Genomic DNA, 7,413 nt, shown 5'->3' with positions numbered 1-7,413 from the left:
AGCAGTCAGTCTCAGCTAGAAAAAGTGGTGGATGGTGGACCCAGGCACCCAGGCAGCGGTTGGAAGACCCCAGGCTCAGGGTGGCAACAGGCAGACCCAGTGAGGCACGCAAGGTAGCTGGCTGACTGTGGTCACACATTCAAGTGCAGATAAACCAGGCAGGTTTAAAAATGGTTAGTGACACAGACCGTGCAACCCAGGGCTGCAGTGATAGGAAATAAAGCCCAAAAGCACTGATTGAAAAAACTTCCAGGGGTTGAGGCACCAGGAGAGGTTCCCACCCTCACAGGAGAGTTTGTTGGAGAGACCCACAGGGTCCTAGAATGTACATAGGCCCACCCACCTGGTAACCAGCAACTAGAGGGCCCAATTTGCTTGTGGAAAGTGGCAGAAGGGACTGAAATTTAAGAGAAAGTGGAGCAAGCACCATTGTTCCCTCTCTGACCCCAATACCACATACAGCATTACAACCCAGCGAATTGGGTTGCCCTGCCCTGGTGAAAACCTAAAGCTCCACCCCTCACTACTTAACAGGCCCAACCAGACCAAAAAAAAATTTTTTTAATGGCTCAAATGGAAGAACAGATCAGCCCCAGAGTCAATACATCTAAGCAACAAAGAGATAGCCAACCTATCAGATGCACAGTTCAAAGAACTGGTGATCAGGATGCTCACAGAATTGGTTTTTTGGTCACAAATTGGATGAAAAAGTGAAGGCTACCCTAAGTGAAATGGAGCAAAATGCACAGGGAACCAATAGTAATGGAAACAAAACTGGGACTAAAATCAATGGAGTGGACCAGAAGGAAGAAAGAAACAACCTACCAGAAAAGAATGAAGAAACAAGAATTCAAAAAATGAGGAGAGCCTTAGGAACCTCCAGGACATCTTAAACCTTCCAACATCCAAATTATAGGGGTACCAGAGGGGAAGAGGAAGAGCAACAAGTGGAAAACTTATTTGAACAAATACTGAAGGCAAACTTCCCCAATCTGGCAAAAAAAATAGACTTCCAGGAAGTCCAGGAAACTCAGAGAGTCCCAAAGGAGATGGACCCAAGGAGCAACACACCAAGGCACATCATCATTACATTAGCCAAGGTTAAAATGAAGGATAGAATTCTAGAAGCAGCAAGAGATAAAGGGACAGTCACCTATAAAGGAGTTCCTGTGAGACTATCAGCTGATTTCTCAAAGATGCCTTACAGGGAAGAGGAGGCCAGAAAGAAGTATTCCAAGTCATGAAAGGCAAGGACCTATATCCAAGATTGTTGTATTTAGCAAAGCTTTAATTTAGAATGGAAGGGTAGATAAAGTGCTTCTCAGATAAGGTCAGGTTGAAAGAGTTCATCATCACCAAGCCCTTATTATATGAAATGTTTAAGTGACTTATCTAAGAAAAAGGAGATAAAAATATGAATAGTAAAAAGACAGCAAACTCACAGATATTAACCACACCTAAAACAAAAACAAATGAAGCAAACAACTAGAACAGAAACGGAACCACAGAAATGGAGATCACATGGAGGGTTAGCAACAGGGGAATGGGATGAAAAAAGAGGGGGAAAAGGTACAGAGAATAAGTAGCATAAACAGTAGATAGAAAATAGTCAGGGGGAGGGCAAGGGTAGTGTGGGAAATGTAGAAGCTAAAGAACTTATTACACGTGGACATGAACTAAAGGAGGAGAATGTGGGTGGGAGAAGGTGTGCAGGGTGGAGGGAAATGAAGGGGAGGAAATGGGACAACTATAATAGCATAATTGATAATATATATTTTTTTTTAAAAAGAAAGTTTGAGGTAGATATTCCAAACTTTTGATCTGGCAAATAAGAAAGCTATGGTTTTTTTTTTTTTGCTTTTTTAAAAATTTTTTATTTAATTATTTTTCAAGTACATTTTTTTGTCTTTTCTCCCATCCCAGCCCCCCACCCCGTCTCCCCACCTCCCTCCCATTCCCCCCCCCCAGTTCTCATCCCTGTGTCTTTCATACTTGTTCCTCAAAATCCCTCCCCATTTTTCCCCTTAAATTCCCTTCCCTCTCCCCTCTGGTCACTGCCTACTTGTTCTCTATTTCAGTGCCTTTGTTTTTATTCTGCTTGCTTGTTTGTTTTGTTGTTTAGCTTCCTGTTAAAGGTGAGATCATATGGTATTTGTCCTTCAATGCCTGGCCTATTTCACTCAGCATAATGCTTTCCAGTTCCATCCATGTTGTTGCAAAGGGTAGTAGCTCCTTCTTTCTCTCTGCTGCATAGAATTCCATTGTGTATATGTACCACAATTTTTGGATCCATTCATTTACTGATGGGCACCTAGGTTGCTTCCAACTCTTGGCTATTGTAAATTATGCTGCTATGAACATTGTGGTGCATAGGTTCTTTGAAATTGATGTTTTAGGATTCTTAGGATATAATCCGAGCAGTGGAATTGCTGGGTCAAAAGGCAGGTCGATTTTTATTTTTCTGAGAAAATTCCATACTGTTTTCCATAATGGTTGTACCAGTCTACAATCCCACCAACAGTGAACTAAGGTCCCCTTTTCCCCACAACCTCTCCAACATTTGTTGTTTGTTGCTTTGTTTATTGTAGCCATCCTGACTGGTGTAAAGTGGTATCTCATTGTGGTTTTAATTTGCATCTCTCTGATAGCTAATGATATTGAGCATCTCTTCATGTGTCTCTGGATATTCTGTATGTCCTCTTTGGAGAAGTGTCTGTTCAAGTCCTTTTCCCATTTTTTAATTGGGTTAGATGTCTTCCTAGAGAAAGCTATGTTTTAAATTGAGGTCTCAATACAAATTCCTTATAAATATTCTGGCAATTTCCATGAAGGCTATGTTATCCTTCTTCAATTATAGAAAGGACAAATAGTTCACATGGGCTATAGAAACAAAATGAGAGGTTCAGCCAATCTGGCTGACCTACCATCCAGGTTGTTTCTAGCTGGGGCTTGGAACACCAAGGATTCAAACTAGCCTATGGTCAAATGACCCAGAAATAGTCATGCAGGTCAAATTAGGTAAAAAAAATTTTGCTGATTGAAGGGGTAAAACAGGGCTCAGAAGTTGTACGTAAGGATGTAAGCCTCAAAGACAATGATGCAGTATAGCAACAGGTAAAAGCAGGAACAGAGAGAATCCAAGATTAAGTTCCACAGACTTCTCTGCAGAACAGTTATTTGGTCTCATTGTGTTGTGATGACATGGAAAAGTACAAAATTTTGCCCTGGCTTGTGTAGCTCAGTGGATCGAGCATGGGCCTATGAACCAAAAAGTCGCTGGTTCAATTTCCAGTCAGGGCACATGCCTGGGTTGCAGGCCAGGTCCCCAGTAGGGGGCATGTGAGAGGCAACCACACATGGATGTTTCTCTCCTGATGTTTCTTTCCATCTCTTTCTTCTTCCTTTCCCCTGTAAATAAATAAATAAATATATAGATAGATAGATGATAGGTAGATAGATAAATAGATAGATAAGATCTTTAAAAAAAGAAAGAACAAAATTTGGAAGAATACAATCTATAACTAAATGAACACTAAGAAAAATTGTATTCCAGATCAAATTGTTTGAATGAGCTTAGGTTATTATGCATTTCAATTTCTAATTCAAAATTAGCTTGCTTTTTGGAAAAGCTAGAGAGAAGAAATTTATAGATTCCTTTTGCAAAGGGGTCAGTAATTTTTGGACTAAGAAAATCTCTCTCCTTGCATCTAAATAATTTAAGACATTCTGATTTATTACTTTACTTAAATGACTGATCCACTTTGATGTAAGCATAAGGCTTATACCTGTGAATATTAAAATTTACTGAAACTTTTTAATAATGATAAATATTAAAACATGTAAAGCTTTAAAGCAGCCATCGTGGTAAGTCCAAATTTATATTCTCAGAAGGAAGCAGTGTATGATCTGAAGGATTTGTAAAGTTGGGAAGACTTGAAATGACAAGAACAGACATTTGGAAACTCACTTGATGCATACTAAATCATCAACTGTTTGAAAGTTAGCAACTTGTCTTTTCCAAATGCCCAGGTTAACATCCCATCATGTTCACATTAAGAAGAAAGGGAGGTGGTGTGACAATGAAGTGAAATGCACAAGGAGCAAAATTGATTCAGAAAAACACAATATTGAGATTATTCTGACCAGCAGAAAGTTCTGAAAATTATTTTACACATTACTTTCTTTCTCTTTTTTATTTTTATTTTTTATTGTTGTTCAAGTACAGCTGTCTCTATTTTCCCTCCAACACTCTTCCTTGACCCACCCACTGCCACCTGACACCCTCAATCTTAACCCCCTTTGGCTTTGTCCATGGGTCTTTTATACATGTTTTTAGTTATTTTTATACTAGTTTTTAGTTATTTTTTGTATCCAAGTGGTGTTAATAATTGAAATGAATATTTTTACTTAATAAACATTTATTTAATAAAAATGATTACTTGCTATGTTGTAGAATAGTCAAAAACAGTCCATATGAGATGATGTGTCTGGAGTAGAAAGAAAGGGAGAATATAAAATAAATAAAAATGGCTTTCCTATGTTGTCTGGAGAAAGTATACTCATCCAGCATGTGAATGACTTAAGAGCTCATGACTTGGTGCCTCCAGACCTCTTTAGTTCACCAATGTAACTGAAATTCTAAGCATTCATAGAGTAATACACTCAGAATTGGATATGTTTGATGACTTTAAAAGTCCATTATTCCACTTACTTCATCTTATTAATAAGAAAAAGACCTAGAAAAATTAAATAAATTTCATAGATCATATAGCTAATCTGTAGTACAATTTAGCTATCAATTAAATATTACCAACTCCTATTATTATATTCTGTAAGTATGTAGCAACAACAAAGTAGTTATTTGCTAATACAAGATGGGTTATACTCACTTTTTCTAAGCCTGGCTAATATTACTAATACTATTAGCTCCTGCTTGGCATTATTTCTTTTCTTACAATTAAATTTGATTTTGCCCTGGCTGGTGTAGCTCAGTGGATTGAGCTCGGGCTGTGAACCGGTCACTGGTTCAATTCCCAGTCAGGGCACACGCTTGGGTTGCAGGCCAGGTCCGCAGTGAGGGCCATGTGAAAGGCAACCGCACACTGATGTTTCTCTCCCTCCCTTTTCCTCTCTCTAAATAAATAAATAAAATATTTAAAATTTTTGATTTAACTTTGTGCTACCTATAACTCAAGATGTAACTGAAGTTCATGCTGGTTTACTAAATGTTCTACTAGGCATTCCCAGTTCTCCTGAACACTCTCTTTGGTGATGTCTTTCATTTGCTTTTGGCCAAGTATTGCCAGATAACATTACTTGAACTTCCAATTTTTCCAATTTTGGAAAAAAAGTCATTTCCCAGTTTTGTCTACTAGCCCTTATTTATTAAGCTCTGGCTTCAAAATAAAATTATAAAATACAAGCAGTTTAAGTCTAGGTTTATTAGTTCTTTATGGTCAAACACTAAACATGAAGAAATAAAGATCTAGAAATATGAAATTACTCTTTAATGTTGAGATTGGATTGAAAAGGAGAAAAAGTAGATGTAGAGAAAACCAAGTTGAAGATTTATCTATTTGCCAGTACATTTTAAATCAACAGATGATAAATCTGACAAATCAATACAAATTCTGAACTGATTAAAATTAAATGCAAATTGAACAAACTATGAGGAACACAAACAAAACTGTACTTTTGCTAGGGATGTCTTGCTAAGTACAAATGCACAACAATGCAACACGAAAAAAATTTCTAGATATGATCACCTTGTTAAAAACTTGACAAAATGCTTTAAATATTTTCACAAGCAACCTAAATGGGATCAATTTTTGACATATTTAAAGTGCAGAAATATCAGTATCCCTGGTCCACAGAAAACCTTATAAAACAATAAAATTAAACATCTGAGAGAAAAATAGTCAAAAATATAAATAATAAAGCCATTTAATAAAAATGGTATGTAAAAACATTTAGTCTCACATGTATTCAAAATGTATACCATATGCCAATATCTCACTGATTTAAATAAATTATCACTAATTGTGCAGCAAAATCTATTTAAAAAACCCTCCAAAATGTTTATATATTTTCATCCAGTAATTCTGTATTTATGAATTTTTCCTAAGGAAATAATCAGAGATGTGAATAAAGATTTTAAGACAGTGGTATTCATATTCATATTCTTAATCATTTATAAAAATATGAAAATAACTAAAAATGTATTGGTACATATCCACTAAATAAATGTTCATGAATGAAATTTTATGTATCATAATTTTGTTCTTGAGGAAAATACTTAATGATTTAGAAAACAGAGTGATAGAAAACTATACTTGAACAATGATTAAATAAAAAGAAATAAATAAAAAAGAATATATAGGATGACATAAGTGAAAAATACATACATAAAAATTTATAGAGAATATTATTTCAACTGTGTATATATGTATATACTGCAAGTGACTATATATTATACGTCTGTATACTTCTTCATGTTTCTTGAACCCACAGTCAGCATTATTTTAATTATGTGCAGTAATGATCATAAATTACATAAATTCTATTGTTAAAAATATTTATATTTTAACAAAGTTAAGCATTTATGTTACTTAAAACCCAAATGAATTTTGTAGATTAAGAGTATATTTTAAAAAATGGATGGTTTTGAAAGATAAATTCTTTTATTCTCCTTGAATTCCCAGTTTTAGATTCCATAAAGAACACTTCAATTTTTTTTCATGTAGGCAATAAAACACTTTATTTTGCTACAACTTTCTCTGGCTACATTTTACATTTCTCGATGGCTTGAATTTGAACTCATATTTACCATATGCTCATCACTTATTTATTTGCTAACTACTTCTTGAGTTATTTTGGTCAGTGGTTATTAACTCCATATGTTGTTGAGTTTTTTGAGGTGGTTACTAAGAGAACAGTTCTTTATTAAATATTAAGAGCAGTTTACTAGTTAACCACAAACACTCATTTTTCTCCCTAACCCACTCACTTACCCTCCACCCAGAGTAGGGATGATAAGTCGACAGACATACAAGACTGAGTCTCTGGATATTTTCAAGTGGTTAAATATGTGGAAATGATCCTTTAAAATACTATAATAGAACCTCACCTCTGAAAGGCAATTATCTATTAGATAAAATATAAAGGCTTCAAATTAAATATTTTCCTTACATATCATTTAGTAGCTATATAACTTTAAGTAACTTAATTAAACTTTCTAAGTCTCAATTGCCTCATCCATGAAGTATGGATAATATGGGCTGTTATGAAGGTTAAGTCGCATACAAGCTATAAAGCATCTAACATGGGTATCAGCTACATCACACCTCCATCATTTTAAATTCTTCAACCAGTCATACTTGTATACTTATAGAGACCAAATGGTCAGAACTGATG

The sequence above is a fragment of the Artibeus jamaicensis genome, unplaced genomic scaffold (assembly GCF_021234435.1).
Source record: "Artibeus jamaicensis isolate MK-2021 breed Jamaican fruit bat unplaced genomic scaffold, CSHL_Jam_final contig_536, whole genome shotgun sequence".
Classification (NCBI taxonomy): domain Eukaryota; kingdom Metazoa; phylum Chordata; class Mammalia; order Chiroptera; family Phyllostomidae; genus Artibeus; species Artibeus jamaicensis.
The sequence above is the reverse complement of the archived record's forward strand: the minus strand, read 5'-3'. Positions refer to the sequence as shown.